Source organism: Parus major, chromosome 1 (assembly GCF_001522545.3).
Source record: "Parus major isolate Abel chromosome 1, Parus_major1.1, whole genome shotgun sequence".
Lineage (NCBI taxonomy): Eukaryota > Metazoa > Chordata > Aves > Passeriformes > Paridae > Parus > Parus major.
The window spans coordinates 18130692-18147352 of record NC_031768.1 but is presented as its reverse complement, the minus strand read 5'-3'; the positions used below and the strand labels follow the sequence as shown (position 1 = coordinate 18147352).

The following is a 16661-nucleotide window of genomic DNA, read 5'->3' as shown; positions in this document are numbered from 1 at the left end:
AACACTCAGTGATCCTCACCCTTCTGGAGCACTGAACAATGTTCGGAGCTCAACCACCACAATAAACCTGGTGCATGAACTTAATCCCGTGCGTTTCTCTGGTTGCTGTGCTACAGAAAAGGCTGGTTTGTGCATGAAGATCTAAGGCTTGCCAACCATGCTTTACCTGGAGGAATGTAGCAGCCAAACCTACACCATACTAACACCAGCTTCTAGATCCAATACTAACATGAGCTGATAGGTCCAAAGTTGAACCAGGATTTTAATTTGTAAAAATAAACAAAACTGCAGAACTGCATTGTTCAGTGTAGAATTCAGTGTTCTCCTTTTTAATGAAAAAGCATGGGAAACTGAAAACCAACACTGCCACCAGGCACAGCATGAAGCAAGATAAAGACAAATGAATAACACTGGGATACTGTCTTTACCTAGTTGCCTGGGGAAATCACCTAAAGCAAATTTGGATGCTAAAAATGTTTGCAAGTATAAAAATATCAAGCAATTTTCAGTTAAAAAAAAGATGCCACTACTCTGAAACTTTACTGTTTCCTCAGTGCTTAAAAGTGAGTCTGCTGGGGTTCCATTTCTCCTCCTGGTAATGTGAGAGTAGAAGCTTTTCTGAAAAAAAACATGTGCTTGTGTCCTCTCTAACCATTCAAGAAATGCTTCTCCTCCTAAAGCAAAAGAGCATCTTTTACTGATTACTGTAAATTCAGAAGTCATGTGTTGGTATCAGCAATCCACACCTTGCCATAATTAAACCTTCTCTTTCCTTCCTATCCAGCCTGCTGGACTGAAACACAACTCTAACATTGGCATCCCTTCATCACTTTTGTACAAACTGCAAAAATACCCACTAAACTGTGAGCAGGCATTATATATCATTAATAAATATAGACCAGACTAGGATATCAATAGAAAACTTATCTGGGAATATTTCTTATAATGACTCTTACTTGAATCTACTTTGGCTTTTTAAAGAAAAATCTAGTTGCCACCTTGATTTCTTTTAGGCTGTGGTTCTTTTAAATCAAACTCAAAAACCCAGTCAGTGGAGGAATATGAGACAGACCAATTCTTCTCAGAGTGGGGAGTGTAGAATAAATTTCAGGTAGATGAGGGACAATAAATTTCACCTTTGTTTCTATTATTTCTTCCTTGGTCTTTGGGGTCCTTTCCCCTTTAATAGTCATAGGATGAAGGGCTAGAAAGAGGACATGAGGAAAACTCAGGGTTTGTGTAGTACCTGCCCCTCCGTGAGATGGCAAGCTGAGATGGGGATCACAAAAGCTGTATCTGCCTACCACTGCTGAAACAGCCCCATGGGGGCTTGCCCAGGGGAGGAGGCAGCTGATGGGATCAGGTGAGAGTGCAGAGAGCTCCTGCCAGCAGCAGGGATGCATGGCACCAGGGCACCAGGCCGAGCTGGAGTCAGCCTCACTTGGAAGAAGTTGGTGATGGAAGGAGTTTAAAATATTATCTTTAATACAGACCTGGTTGTTACTCAGGATCATTGCAAATATTTACCCCATTAGTTAATCAGTTCAAATGCATTGTACAGTCTGAAGAAAACAAAGAGGCAGACGTGGGCAAGACTGCATGGTGCAAATCCATATTACTTCTGAAATGGAGATTCACTCTTCCTCCTTTTCTCCCCTCCCCTTTGCACTCTGACTGCAGGGTGCAAAGATAACTCCTTTGCTTGGTGTGGTGGACATTTCACTTGTTCCATCCTATGGGGAACCAGAACATCCAGATGAGGGAGACTGATTCTCATCAGTGGCCTGTGTGCACTAAGTCAGCTGGCCTGCAAAACTCTACCCATGTAAAAAATGACAGCCTTATTCTGAACAGTCTCTCTTCTTGCATCCACAGGAGGTGTATTACAGACAAAATTAGCATGTATTTCTTAGTTTTTTGTATTCTCAGTAATTCAGTCTGTTTAAGGAGATTGGAGTTCCAAGCTTATTCAATAAACCAAAAGGAACAGTATCTTTTCTACCATTTTCTTGCCTACGCCTTTGTGCAACTCAGTAACCTGACTTAAACACTGTGATAATGATTTAATTGCCTTCACACTACCTGTCAATGACGCTTTAAAAAGCCACATCCTTCTTGGGTTTCCTGGACCTAAGTCTCAATAGCCTAAGTCATGGCCTCAGAAAAAGAAAGGGAAGGTTGTTTCTTTCTTTTATAAAAGACTTATTATGTTAGGAGCTGGACAATTCTCAGGGACTCAAGCGGTCAAGGATATGTGAGAGCAGCAGTGCAGGGTCTTGCCACTAACACTGTTTCTTTGGATCCTGCTTCTCAGATAGAGCTGCAATTTTGTGTGTGTCTGACTGATGTGTACATCTGACATGCACAGCCAAGATTTGTGCATGCACATCCCTGTTCCCTGCTGAGAAAATGTAAAATTTGCTGAGACATAAGATTTCTACCAGATGGAACGACTGAATTTCTGCACTATGATAAAGCTAGGTTTACATGACTTTCCTTAGTGCCTTGCAGACTAGAAAGATAAAAAAATATGGTTTGAAATATTTCAGAGCAAGAAATTTGGTGCCTAAGGATTTAATAAACACTATTGTACACAAAAAGCCGACAAATGTGTGTGGGTGGGAAGGAAGGTCAGCCTGTTCCTTATGCAAAATCATGATCAACAAGAGCAGAGTGATGGCTGGGGTGCAAGAAGGGGGGTATGTTGCAAAGAACTGGGATAAGTGAGACAGCAATAGCTGCAGTCATTGTAAATCAGTTCAGATTTTAATCACTGTATGCCACAAGAAAGAGGCTGTTTATCTCTTGTTTCTCCCTCCCAAACTGTCACCAGCTGCCCTACCCTTCTGCTTTAGGGGCACAGCCCCTGAAGGCTCTTCTTCCTTTATCAGACATGGACTGTCTCCTTCCTGGCATACCATTTTGTCTGCATCTCACTACTTGCACCCTGGTGTGACTACAGAAGCAAGTGCTGAACATCTTCTCTACCAGAATCTCATCTGGTCTATGCTAGGCCCACCAGGTTCCCCACGCCTCCCCTCAGATTTTGAGTGTATTCACTAGAGTGTCCACTGCTCTCTAGTAGCAGGCTCTAGTGCAGCTCCTTAAATGCAGCTTTAAAAACATCTTTTGCTGTACTGCCTACAAAAATCTGAACTACAGGAAGGAAGTGACACCTTCAGCTTGCTGTGCTGCGCAGTGCTGCCTCCTTTGCTCTCTTACTTGATCATTCACGTCCATCTTCTTCACAGCTGCTACTCAATGGGACCAAGAAAGGCTTCTAGTAGGCTCTCTGGTTGGAGCCATGCATAGCAGAAACCACAGATGAAGTTGCTGGGCATTACATCCATTGAACCTCTAAGAAGCAGAAATATAAAATCCGATACCAAGAAACATTTGGGCTGGTCTGTCTTGATTGATCTGTTGAAATAATCAGTGTCTCAGCTGTTCTGGCTCTTCACAGTTGACTCAGCACTTGTTGCCAGAGTGCTCAGGTCCCATATGCACTGGTGTAAATGTGAAGTATGCAAGCATGACCCATGTTACAGGTCAGCATTTATTCAGGAGTCAGTGAATACACTCTTTAGGTTTCTCTTGTGGTAATCAAATAATGAGAGGTCTGAGACTGGGAAAGCATTCAGGGGAAGAAGTTTAGACTCTCAGTCCAGATTGCTTATTTCCTTCCCAGTCTGTAAAGCTGTTTTTTTCCTTCCACAGAAACGGTTTCTCTTCTGTGTCATGCAGCTACACATCATCCTGGGGTGTGACATGTGCATGCTTAAACCTTCTGGTGACAGTAAGCAGGAAAAAAGCTCAGGAGAGCCTGTTCCTGTCAGCTGGACATCATCATGCAGGTACTGAGGGGGTAAGGCCTTGTGCATTTTCCATGGTGAGTTTTTGCTCTTCTGCTTACAAAGGATTTGCAAAATCTCCTCTTCTGAAAGCAGAGTGTCGTGTTTGCAAATGAGAAACCCTCCTCTTCCCTTTTCTCATCCATTATCAGTGATCTCTGGTGTGAACAAAGCAAAAGAAACCTCAGGCAATAAAAAGCACTGAAAATGCTGCTTTAGGCTACGGAAGTATTTTGCAGTTCCTGACTGTCAAGTTCACAGCCAGAACACAGTCTGTATTTGTGGCCAGCCCTCATCACTTCCTCATCATCTCCCAAGACACTTCTGGGGTTGTTGGGGCATGCAGGGGGCAAGCCCAGGCCATGCAGGCTCCACAGAGGTGCTCAGGAGGCACCAGGAGCAGGCTGGGTGGTTAGCACCTACATGTTCCTTCACTGGACATCCTAGGTGGGCTTTCCCAGCCCTTCAGACAAGGGAGGAGCTGGGGACCACAGGTGGCAGGAGGAGAAGGAGGTGCTGAGAACTGGAGGCAGAGCAGGCAGCTGCCCTCAAAAGACAGAAGTAGTGATGCCAGTGAGTGGAGCTTGCAGAAGGATGTCTTATCTGCTGTTTCAGGAACTGACTGTGATTTCAACAGCAGTTTTGACCAAGGTTGATCAGTTACTTCCAGCACAGCCCTGGCTTTTGGCCACAAAGACACAACGTGCACAGAGCAGACAATGCCATAAAGAGGGTGCTACAAGCACTGGAATGGGACACCATGGCTCCTTCTCCTTGTCTTTAGGTACATTGGCCTCAGTGTAACTCACATGAACTGCACGTTGGTGTACTTGGACCCTTGTACCCCTGCACACGGCTGCTCTGCATGACCACTGTGCTGTGGGTGGGAGACACAGAGGGGCAAGATCACAAGGATAAACAATGTTTAGGGCTGTCCAAACAGTGCAAGGCAACATGGAAAATAACTTCCCAGACCACTTCCCATTATCTTTCTCCAGCCTGCTTAAGGAAAGTAGTAATACTGCAAGAAGCTGTGTTAAATGTGCTGTTCTCTGCTGGAACTGGAGATGCAGACCTACAATGACCTTATTTACAATTTTTTTCAGAGTATTTCTTTCTGAATCTTCTTGCCAGCCATTTAAATGCCCACTCCCTGAGTTGATTTAGTGAGGTGTTCAGCCAATCCTCCTGGGAATAAAGCAGTTTTAACAGTGTTTTGCATTCAAGCCTGTATCCCTTCTTCTACCATCATCACCCCAGGATTACTTCACAGCCAGCCAAAGACAAAAGCCTGTGACAAAAGTGATGACAGCAGTTTCCCAGGCTAATGTGTCCCAAGGACTCCTCAGCTGGGCACCAGCTTTCCTCTGCAGTGGGGAGTGAAGGGGATTTCTCCCATAGGCTATCCCAGAGCCCAGGGCATCCCAGAGAATGTTTATGTTGCCAAAACACGGAGTGGAGCTGGGGGTTTCAGTGACTACAGTGCTGGGAGGGCAGTGGTCTTGGTGACTGCTCTCTTCAGGATCAATTAGTCAGCACCAACCCTGTGTGCACTGCCAAGGATCCCTTCCAGAAGGGATGAAATGTGGCTGACAACACCACTGCAGCTGTGAGCCTGCTACACTGCTGAGTGGAGAGCCCTCTTGCTAAGTACCACTAGGAGAGTAATTTACTTGCTGCTGCTATGTCAGAAAACATCATCTGTGCTGTGGTCCCTGCAAATTCATCCTCAGCACTTTCCCTCTGCTCTGCTCTCAGATAATATTTTCCCAGCACAAGAGGTCTTGCTTCATTCCCTCCAATCCACAGAAATAAAACATAAACAAAAGCACGATATAAACATGTGGATCTCCTGTGTAAGGCTCCATTAACCAATGCTCCTGCAGAGCTGGATGAATAACCCTGAGCAGGGACATTTCTAAGCACACACTGTATGTGCTTTAGAACAAAATAGGAAGTAGCTGCGCTTCAGTCTTCTAACAGCCGTGCTTGAATCAAAGCAGATGATTCCTAGCCAGGGTCAGGTTCACAAGAAAGGGCGAGGTTGCTAGAAAATCAAAATGATAAAGCTTCCTGTTTTTAGAGATAGATTTCAACAATGATTATTGGAAGGAAATGGATGCCTGCTAGCTGAAAAGTACCTCACTATATCTCCTGGCATTTGTGTGTCAAAAGTCACAAACAACAAGTGAATTGTGCTGGAAATGAACAGAGGCTTCCTTTTGGAGTTTTCATCCACGGTAAAATTACTACACGCTTACAAAATTAAGGCTGTTCTGTTTTTTGCTGTTGTGCAAACTTTAGGCTTTCTCCTAGGTAACGCAGAGTACCCTTAAGAATTAGAAGTGCTCCATGTCTTATGACTTTCTTTTCCTTATATACACAATGTTAAAACAAAAGACAGTTGTTAATTTCAGGAAAAAGCCATCATGCAATAAATCATTTGTGCTGCGCTATAATACCACTCCTCTTCAGACTGACACAATTGAGCATAAGAGCTGTCTACGTGTGGTACTACTTACCATAAGAAGGTATCCTTTTATTTCCAAATACAAGGGAAAGTTGGCTGCACATCACAGAGCTGCTAATCATGATACACACAGGAAGTGAAATCTCATTTTTCATTCTTAGGGACACTTCACCAAAGGCATGACATGCTTTCTGTGTCATAGAAGTAAATAATCATGGAATGCTTTGGGCTAGAAGGGACCATAAAGATCATTTAATTGTAAGCTCCCTGACAGAAGCAGGGATATTGCTCAATAGACCAAGTTGCTCCAAGCTCCATCTAATGTGTCCTGGAACATTTCCTGAAATAAGTATGCCCTGATTATTTTTCACCTATGCCACCATGTCCTTTTGTGATACAGGTGGCAGATTTCATGTTTGCTGTGAATTGTGTTAAGTCAGTTGACTGGAAGGGTTTGAATCGCCTCTCTGCCACAAAGGTTCACCTTGTCAGAGTTGAGAGAAGCAAGGCAGGAAGAGGCAAAGCACCGAATGTCTTCCTGATTATGCATCCCAGAAACCATTGTACTTTACTCTGGACTGGAAGACACAAAAGCAAGCTTGAATATCATCAGCTCATCTCCCTGGCTGTGATGAACATATGGTTTGATTCAGCACCCAAGGAGCACTGGAGATAGGGCCTTTCCCACAGCCAGGCTGTCATGTAAAGTCCAGGCTTGTCCTTCCAGAGGACTTAATCTGCACTCATATTTAATTTTTGAAGGGCAGTTATAAAACTGAGTGGGCACTTGTCCTTGGAATAAAGTTGGGTTTCATTCAGTCTCTGATGGTTCTGACCAGATCAGGGTAATTATTCATAACAAATTAGAACAGTTATAATAAAATCATCTTGTTTGAAAACACCCAACATGTGACATGCTCTTCCACTAGAAGCTGTAGTAGTATTTCTTCAGTCAGTGTCTCCCCATATAAAAAGCATTTCCTGTTTGTATCTTCAAGACTCAGGGTCACCTGAACACTCAAAACACCATCAAGTGTCCCCCCAGCTGCAGCAGAGCACACCCTCTCACAGGGCCATAGCACCTCAGAAACAGATCCAGAAGACAAGCTGATGAGCTGCTGCCAAATGATGAGGCCTGGATAAACACATTGAGACAGAAGCATGCAGATTTTCATTGAAGTGCTTTGGTACAGACTCTAAAATGATCAGATGCAGAGGGGATCCTGCCTGGATGCATTAGCTCTTTGACAAGACAAGCTCTGCTTTTGTTTTGAATCACTCTGAACAACACAGTAGCACAGAATTCATGTAGGTAAAAAACACTGAGTCAGCCTACTTGGTTTAATAATTTCTCAGGCGCTGGAGGTAAGCTCCATTAATATCTCTCTGGATTTTGAGGGAGATAAGATTTTATGTGCCAGGTGCTGCAGAGGATTTAGTGATCCTCTTGATTTCAACAGTGATACAGAAGGTGGTACGAACAGTTCTTTGTTGAGTCTCTCCTCCTCGTCTCTGTTTTGGGAGGCTGAATTTAAGTTCAGTGTCACCTTGAATCTATTTATTTCAGGGTATTTGTTATACAAGTAGGTAATTGGATACAAAGAAGGTACAAAGAAAGTAATTTGCATAGATCTGATGTTTTAGAAACAAGAGTACTTATGAAATGGTGTGAGAATTCAGGGTCATGGTTCATCTTCTGGAGTCAGTTCTAAAGTTCAGATTTGGAGCCAGGTGCTCTTTTCAGACCATTTGCTAGGTTTAGCACATGGGAAATATAGTAATTGATAAAACATTTAAGAAAACATAACAAGAAGTCCCAAAAGGTCTTTTTCAGGTTTATTTGCTTTTTCAAAAATGTCTTCATATTGGGAGAACTCCTATGGGCTTATAAAAAGTTTCTCTGCATTTAAAACATATTCCAAATAAAAGCTTGTGTAAGGAATAAAAGGTATGTCTGGAATATTTGCTGCTATTGGAGAAATTCTGGGATTATGAGGTGGACCATTTCAAGGCAATCTGTTTTGTGTTGAAAAAGGATGTGTGGCCAGATGTCCTAAGGACTGTGGGAACTGTTAAGGTAGTTTAAAGCAAACCTTTTCCTGTTCAAATCCCACACGGAATTCAGCAACTATTTATGAGCATGCTTATAATGCTAAGTAAAAGTGAAGCAGGGAGGACACACAAGACTGCATCCTCTTCACTTGCCCTGTCTCATTTTTAACTCACCTCCAAACCCTGATTTGGGCCATTCCAACAAAAGAAATTCCTTCTGGAGTGGAACATGAAACTTGACTTGGTAGTGAGAGACAAGCTCCTGGACTTCCTTTATGCAGTCATAAAGCCACAGTATCTCAACCAAGTTGCAAAGCTCATCCAGTCCCATGTAACCTAAACATATTTAAACAAACAAAGAAAAAAAATAATTCAGAACACTTAAAGCTATCAGTAGAACTGTAGTTTCATCATACATGAAGCTTGTCTCTGTAGCTGAGTACCATCCAGCTGGTCCATTGTGCACAGAACTGACCTGGTAGAAACACCAGATTACTTTGGAGAAGATGACCTCCATAAGTGTGGGATGCCCTTGATATATTCTCTCCAACCTCAACTATTTTGTGATTTAAAAGCCTGTGAAAATCTCTTTGTCCCAGAACACTTTATACCTTGTGGTATATGCTTGTCCATGCTATTCTAATTCTGCTCCAACAATTTCTGTTTCACAGCTGAAATAGCATGAACTTAGAACCAAAATAATGAGGTAAACACCTTGCTGGGAACCATGTCTTATTCAACAGAAGTGCTATTTTATGTCCAGACTGTGTCCAAATCACACCTGATTGCTGGTATATTTTTCTGATACTATTCAACACAGGATCATGTTCAACATACAAATGGGAGCTGTAACTTTTCCTGGGAAAGACAGCCAAGGCCCCAAAACAAAGCAGCCAGCCTGCTTATTCTTATAAAATATCTTTGGTTTTCTGCTCTGATCCAGTAAACTGGATTTTCTGCTACGCTCAGCACCAAATTTAACTAACCCTGAAATTGCTGCCACTTTCTGGCCACTGGACTTCAAGAACCTTTGTCTGTGTTCTGGTAAGGTGGACCAAGAGCTGGTATTTTCAAGACATAAGATAGTTTCCTCTAAACTTGTGGCCATGAATAGATGTGTGTACACACCAGGAGGCCAAACCTCACTGAAGAGAGAGTAACATCAAAAGACATTCATACAATCATCAGTCTGCCTGAGTTTTTAATAGACTATGACCCTTGTTTAGAAAAAGAAAAGAAGCACTTCTGCAGGCCAAGCACATCTAAATAAACACCTGAAACTCAAGAAGTTTGGGTTTGGAGCAGGGCATGTTTGCTTCACAAAGAATCCTGGAATCCCTTGGGACTAGGACTCACTTCCTAGGTGAAGTGAGATTGCATTTGTTTATAGTCTTCTTTAATATAGCTGAAGGGAAATGTTTTTAGGCTGCAATATTAACACTTCAGGAAAATAAAAAAACAACAGAGGGCTAAAGTGTGCATTGCAGGCTGGGGCTAAAACTTGCTTAAACTTTGGGGTTCCCTTCACCTAGGATTTCCTAAAGATCCTGAACAGTGATGATGCCAATGTGTTTCTGATCATGTGTATCAGCTTGCTAAGACTGTGTTTCCATGAGTTAATGCTTTGAAACCACCAGCAAAATTTTTATTTACTAACTGGTTGTGACCTGGATGCTGGTTGTCTAGAATTAGGTAAGACCAAACAACTCCCAGGTGACCCAGCACAAGCAGGAAGAATGTCAGGAGAAAATATTACACTGGGATTTTGGAACAGTTATACTGAAGGCAGTTGCACACCAATGGTATAAATTGTATTTAGCACCAGCTAGCTGGAATGAGCCTATTTTGCCATGCACAGTCTGAGTTGTGAGAAGAATGGCTGGCCATTAACATTCACTACATCCCTTCTTTTTGTATTCTGAGTTGTCATGAGATTTTTATATAATTTTACACATAAAAGTTGTTTTGTGGGTTTGTCTGTCAGTATGGCTTCCACGTAAATGACCTTTTACAAAAGCTACTTTCCTCCCCTACACAGGCTATTTAAGCTCACTGGTTGTACTTTTGAGTAATTGTTACTTTTAGGATATTAACTATTTCATAGGAAGAACATGCAAAGATTTCTCAGTCATTATGATGAGTGTGTTACATGTATGAAGTAGCCCATTCTCAACAGCAGGGATGGTTGCAGCTTCAGCCAGGTGGAAAATAACTTAGACTTCTAATAAATTGAATGACATGACCACCTAGCTAGCCCAAACTATTTTTGGTCCAAGCAACAAAGAAACAAACAATCCTCTCCCCCCCCTGCAAAAAAACCCCAAAAACAACAAAACCCAAACACCCCTAACAAACAGAAACCCCCAATCTAAAGTAAAAGAAGAAAGATGTCTGAGGAGGTCTCCACCAAGATTTCTGACAGTCTGGTCTTGTGTGGGCAGAAATATACCTGGGAAACCAGTTATGTTTAAAGGCAAGGCCAAAATGAAGAGGAGGCCCTTGCAAAGGGCAGCCTGAACTCCCAGAAGGGAACTGCCTTCATTTGTGACAGATGACAAGCTAAATTTAGAATTAGGAAGTTTACTTGAGAAGCAAGTAAGTAAAGGACTCCTCCAAGTCATTAGCTAATATGGATTAGGGAGAGAAATACTTTAAACTCCTGTCCTTGACACCAGCTGCAACCCCCACTAGGAGAAATTCAGAGATATTTTCTTGTTCCAAGAAGCAGTGCCACTGCACAAATGATAGTCTTCAGACTGTGACTTCAGCATATGTTGCTAATTTGATACATGGCAAACAGATCATTTATGATCTTAGGGTGCTCAGCAATAGATTCTCACCCAAAATTCCAGCAAATCCTGGAATTACTTAGAGCTGTGTCGTTATTTACCTCATAAGGGTAGTGGCAGTGGGAACTGATATTCAAGTAATGAGAATTTGGGGTTTCTCCTTAGTTTTGATTTTGCTTTTGGTATTGATCTTTTAAAAAATACTTCTTGTGCAGATTATTTTGCAGCAAAAGCAAAACTCCCAAGCACTACCCAGACTCTGAACTGAAGATTAGTTTGATTTCTCTTCTGCTTTTTAGCGGCCACTGGGATTGCTTTTACTTTTGAAGAGGCGAAGCTGAGCAACTGTTGCAGGGTATTCATTCCCAGCAAGCAACCTGCTTTTAAAATTCAAGCAAACATGAGTCTCCCCCAGTGTCTGTGAATTCCAGACATCCAGCTGGGTGCTGCTGATAATGAAAAGGAACTGACAGCTATGTCCCAGCTGTCCCAACACAGAGTTAACTTCTCTGTTTCATAAAGAGAAAACCAGCCCCAAGTCTGTCCCAAGGTGGAGAGGGCTGATTGGGCATTAGGAATGGGACCTGGCATAGGTGAAAGTAGAGTAGCAAGTGGTAAAGTAAGAGAACTTTCAATTTAAGAGAGAAAAAAAGCAGTAAGCTTTTCAATGTTGAGTGAAGTATGAAGCAATCCATCAATTTCACATGCAATATATTTCTTTCCACTTGCATCCCTGCCTGCTGTACTCTTGTGAGCTGAAATACCATCAGTGGGGCTGGATGCACCACGGGGCGTGTTGAGAGGATGATTTCTGTGGACACAGGGCGATACCTCTCCAGCAGCACCAGGCTCCAGCAGCAATGTGTATCCATGGGTGGCACTGAGCGTGTACAAAGGTGGTTCTCTGTTCCATCAGCTGCTCTGCATGTGACAGGGGACTGTTTCAGAAACAGGAGTGCCTTGTTTATGCTGCCCTGAGGATGAATGAATATATACTTACTTAGTAAGATATCCTCACGTTGAAAGTCCAGCTTTTCAGCCATGAGGAGTTAAAACTGACATGGCCTTTCCAAAAGAATTAGCAATTTTAGGGTTGTGTCCTTGCCCCTTCCTTCCAGTTTTAATGAGTAGTACATGCCTGCCCTGATGTCTCTCAGTGCTTTTCATTTACCTCTTCATGGAAACAGCAGGGGTTTGGTATGGTGTGTGGTACAGCCTTCTTTCTTCCTTGCCAACTGATTGCTGCTCTTAAGGCACACAGTGCAAACCTGCTAATCATAACCTTCCTGCACCAGCTGTTTTTATGAGTCAAGAGCTTGCTGATGGGGCTGCAGCATCCCTCAAAGATACTGCAGCCTCAGTTTGCTGTGCTGAATAATTTTTCTATGTGAATTAAGCCTTAATTTTTTAAGCTTCTAAAAATACCCTTTTTTTTTGCATTTTCTCTAGCTGTGACCCCAGCAGAGACATTTTTGCATGGCCTGATTGCTTCTGTTCCCTAATAATTGTCTGGTAATTAATTACCTGTTGCTGGTGAATGTTTGCTAATAATGAGCACAATAATAACTAGGAGAACACTTCTTCCCTGTAAGCATGTAAGACACCTATAGTAAATATGGAATAACATCTAGTGTATAGAAACTTTTTGAATTAAATACTAATGCAAGTTAGAGGTGGTTTTAAATTATCTGCCCATGGCATTTTAAGAAGCAACTCAGCATACCTGCAATAAGGAAAAAGTATTTTAGACCAAACCCTGAAATTTTTCATGTCCAAGGTGGTAAATTTTGTCCTTCCTTGACAAATGACATTGTTTCCAGTAGTCTCTACTGCTTTAATGTTATTCCACTTTCATACCTGCTACTAGCATGTCCAGATCAATTACAAAAAATCAATCCAATGGCACAGTACGTTCTAGAGGGAACAGCTGACACTATGAGATGTTTCCACAGAAAAAAACACACCATTGACAGGCATAGAGAAATGTGGGGAAAACTGGCCAGGAGCCAGGGAATATGGTTTTATGGCCAGCTCTCCTTTCTACAGAGGTTGATGATGGCTGCATCATAACCCAGCTGTGAGCAGCTCACGCAAGGTGTGTAATGCAGTCTTGTCCCTTGTCTGATGGAGCACAGAGGGTGAAAGGAGGTGCAGCGGAAATTTAGAGCAGGAGATCCACCCTCTGGGCACTAGTTTAGCCCATGTACACACTTTCCTACACAAAAACACTCTTTTGCAATTCTGCCTCTCCATTGCAGATGCCTGGTTTCTGCGGGGCAGGGGGAGGAAGTAGAATTTTCTGTCTGTGTCTCAGAAACATGGTTAACTTCTGAAGGATTTTGTCTTTACTACCTAATGTGCCCATTGATATCAGAGTGCTGCATTCCCTTCTGTTTTGCACACACTAACACAGGATTCAAGAAAACATCTCTACGTTCCAGGCCTTTTCTCCTCCCCATAATCATTTCAAGCACCATATAATCTGTGGTACAGAAATACATCTCCTTAGGTGCAGGATGCAATACTCTGAACGTGAACAGGCTGCCAGGGAAGGGACTGAGTCACCACAGATGGAGGTATTTAAAAGATGTAGATGTGTTTAAGGACATGGTTTAGTGGTGGACTTGGCAATGTAAGCTTCACTCAATGATTTTCACAGTCTGAATGATTCTGTGACCCTGTTATTCTGTGCTGTGCATAGAACATGAACACCTAGATGCTGCCACTGCTGATACAGTCCTTTCAGTTCTTTAAGCCTAAATTAAGACTGCAGCTTTCATGTCTTTTGCAGATTTGTTAACCATAATCTTGTTTATCTTATTTTCCTTTCCATTGCCTTACCAGTGCACCAGAGCTGATGCATAGATGTCAGCATGCACCAAGGAGCAGATTTATGCCACAGAACATTTCCCAGGCAGCAATGGCATGGTGGAGCACAGATGAATGAAGGAAGCTACACTACAGTACAAAGATCTGAGCCTACTATCACACTAATACCTACTTTCACTGAAGATACATCAAGAGCAGGCGCAGACAAAATGTGAGTGAGGGGGAAAAGAAACAAAGCATCACTATCCTGAGTTTGGCTCTCTGGTACAGCCAGAACCAGTGTGGAGGTATTTGGACATGGGTTACTGAAACATTTCACCAAAAGACAGTGGAGAATTGCTAGGATCTCAGTTTAGTGGGGTGTGAGGACTAGTGATGAAAGCTGTGGGGCTGGTGGGACTGACCACAAGCAAGAATCTCTTTCCACACAACTCACTGTCTCCTATTCCCCATCAGCAGTACTGTGCCTTTGAACTAAAGTACAATATACACTGGAATTTCAAAATGAGAAGAGCAGTGGGATACTACAAGGATCCCCTCACCGTTTATAACAAATCCACCTCTGATTCATTAGTTTTGAAAGTAACCCATGGCAGGAAAGGAAAAGTGAGATGATAGGTGATGCAAATCATCTGCCTGAGGATAGGGTCAGGGTCACACTGGAAAAAGAGTTCTTACATATGGCCTGTGTTGAAACACCAAGGTTAATAACCTTAGAGAATATTTAATGTATCCCTTAAGCAGATGAAATAGACACAAGCCCACACGCTGTTCAGATAAAGCTTTTGTGCAAATATGACCTCCTATTCAGAATGGTGTTTTGAATATGATTATTTATTTACACAAATATTTACAGTGTTAGTGAATTCTGTGAGGATCCTGTTGAACTAAAATCTACTTGTAGATTTGTTAATGAATAGCAAAATAAATGTGGTTTTAAGCACTGCCTCAATTAATGAGCTGTCTTATTTCCGGTACTCTAATACCATATTGCTACATTCACCAAATGCATTGAGAGGGTAATAAAAGTGATTAATGAGCTATAGCAAGTGACTTATTAGAAGGAACTAAATATATCAGTCTTGCTGACTCTGAGGGAGCACCTGCAAATATTTATAAAGGAAACTGAGTTCTTAAATGTGAGAATTACTCCTGAACAAAGGTCGTACCCACCCAACAGCATCATTGAGGTTGACAAGGTGTCTTCTGGATCACCACACCAGTACAAATGAATGATGATAGTGCTGCCAGACTTCAGTAGAGATAAAGGAGTTATTAACCTGGTGCCAGTGCAGGGATAAGCTGGTAAAGAAGAGGAAAAAAACCCAGAAGTTTAATGGCAGAAAAAGTGTTCTTAAAGGTACCATATATGAAGATTCCCCCAGGTGAAGGAAAATTCCTATCTTTAGGGTAAATAAAACAACTGGAAGGTCTGTTGTCTAAACTGGACTGTGATGGCAAGAAGATGGTGAAAACTGCCAAATATTTGTTGATATCCTCTAGCTCTAACACTTTTATGATTCCACAGCCTTTCTGTGACATGTAACAGTCAAAGTTACTTCATACAGCCATGCAGAACCTCAGCTTCAAAATGATGCAAAAGTTCTTAGAAGAGATTATACATTTTTTGTGGCTCATCTCTGTGGTTCCTCACCCTTTCCTGGATTATCAAAAGCCTGCAAAATGAAGGCTGAATTCAAACCAAAAAATATCTAGGTCACTATCTAGCAAGTGCAACAAGGAGTTTGTGAAGAGAAGCCGTAAACTTTCTGTGTCAAAATTTAAGCTGCAATGATAATGCAGAGAAACATAGACACGCCTGGAGATGGAAGAGTGAAGAAGGAAGAACTTGTTCATTCTCTCTAATATCCTCCACTCTGAATTTTACATTTCCATAGATTCAGGTTTTCTAGATGCATAGGAGTCTCCTCCCACATTCTTGCAAGTCATATTATTGCCTATCCCAGAGCTACAGGCAGTGATGTGTCCTTCCTTTCTGTTTGTTTTCAGCTGAAGCAGGAAAGCAGGCAGAAGTATGCGGCTAGCACCCAGAGGAGCAAAGGAAAACACTTTTATATTGTGCCCGCAGCTTTTAATTAAGGCTCCAGCAGGATCTTTCTGCACAGGGACCGAGATTACTTGGTACAAAACTGAGAGGGTGGGATGTGGGGAATAATGAATCCTAAAACACACAAAACTGTATTCATGAAATCAATTTGGGCTACTGGGAGGCCAGGGAGCTTTATGGAAATGAGGCGACCAGTAAAGAAACGTCTAAAGCCTCCAGGAACAATGGGCTCCGCTTTCACAATCCCGTCTGGGAGGCAAAAACCAAGTGCAGGGCCTCGGTGCCTGTGGCTCCTGCAGCATCTCCCTTGTGCTAGCTCAGCAGCTGGCCCTGCACAACAGGGATCCCTCCTTCGGGAGAATGACCCAGAGAGGCAATTTCTGCGTGACCGAGCGTGTACACTGCTGGGGCTCCGGCCGTCATTTTTTTTCCTCTTTGTTTGGTTTGGGGTTTTGTTCTGTTTTGTTCTGTTTTGTTTGTTTGTTTGTTTTTTGTTTGTTTGGGGTGGGGTTTTTGGGTTTTGTGGTACCACCACCCCAAATGGCTTTTGACTGCCAGACTAAATAATTTCTGCCCCCGTCCCCACCCCCTCTTTCTCCTTT

The 16661-nt window shown here is 42.4% G+C and overlaps 2 long non-coding RNA genes across 3 annotated transcripts in view; one reads left to right on the top strand and one right to left on the bottom strand.

Moving 5' to 3' along the window:
- The window catches only part of LOC107200081, a 37879-nt gene extending 22960 nt beyond the window's left edge, over positions 1-14919 (top strand). Inside the window, exons 2-3 of the long non-coding RNA XR_004496349.1 lie at positions 3718-3854; positions 14007-14919. This is a non-coding gene — a long non-coding RNA (uncharacterized LOC107200081). The remainder of the gene's footprint in view (positions 1-3717; positions 3855-14006) is intronic.
- LOC117244028 lies at positions 6358-15289 on the bottom strand. 2 transcript variants are annotated; one of them, XR_004496347.1, is made up of 4 exons: positions 15165-15289; positions 11994-12136; positions 8548-8709; positions 6358-7456 (listed from the first exon to the last, which is right to left on the bottom strand). It is a non-coding gene; the product is annotated as an uncharacterized LOC117244028 (long non-coding RNA). The 2 variants fall into 2 exon arrangements; XR_004496348.1 differs by lacking the exon at positions 6358-7456 and having other exon boundaries at positions 8195-8709.
- Between the last annotated feature and the right edge of the window lie 1372 nt (positions 15290-16661).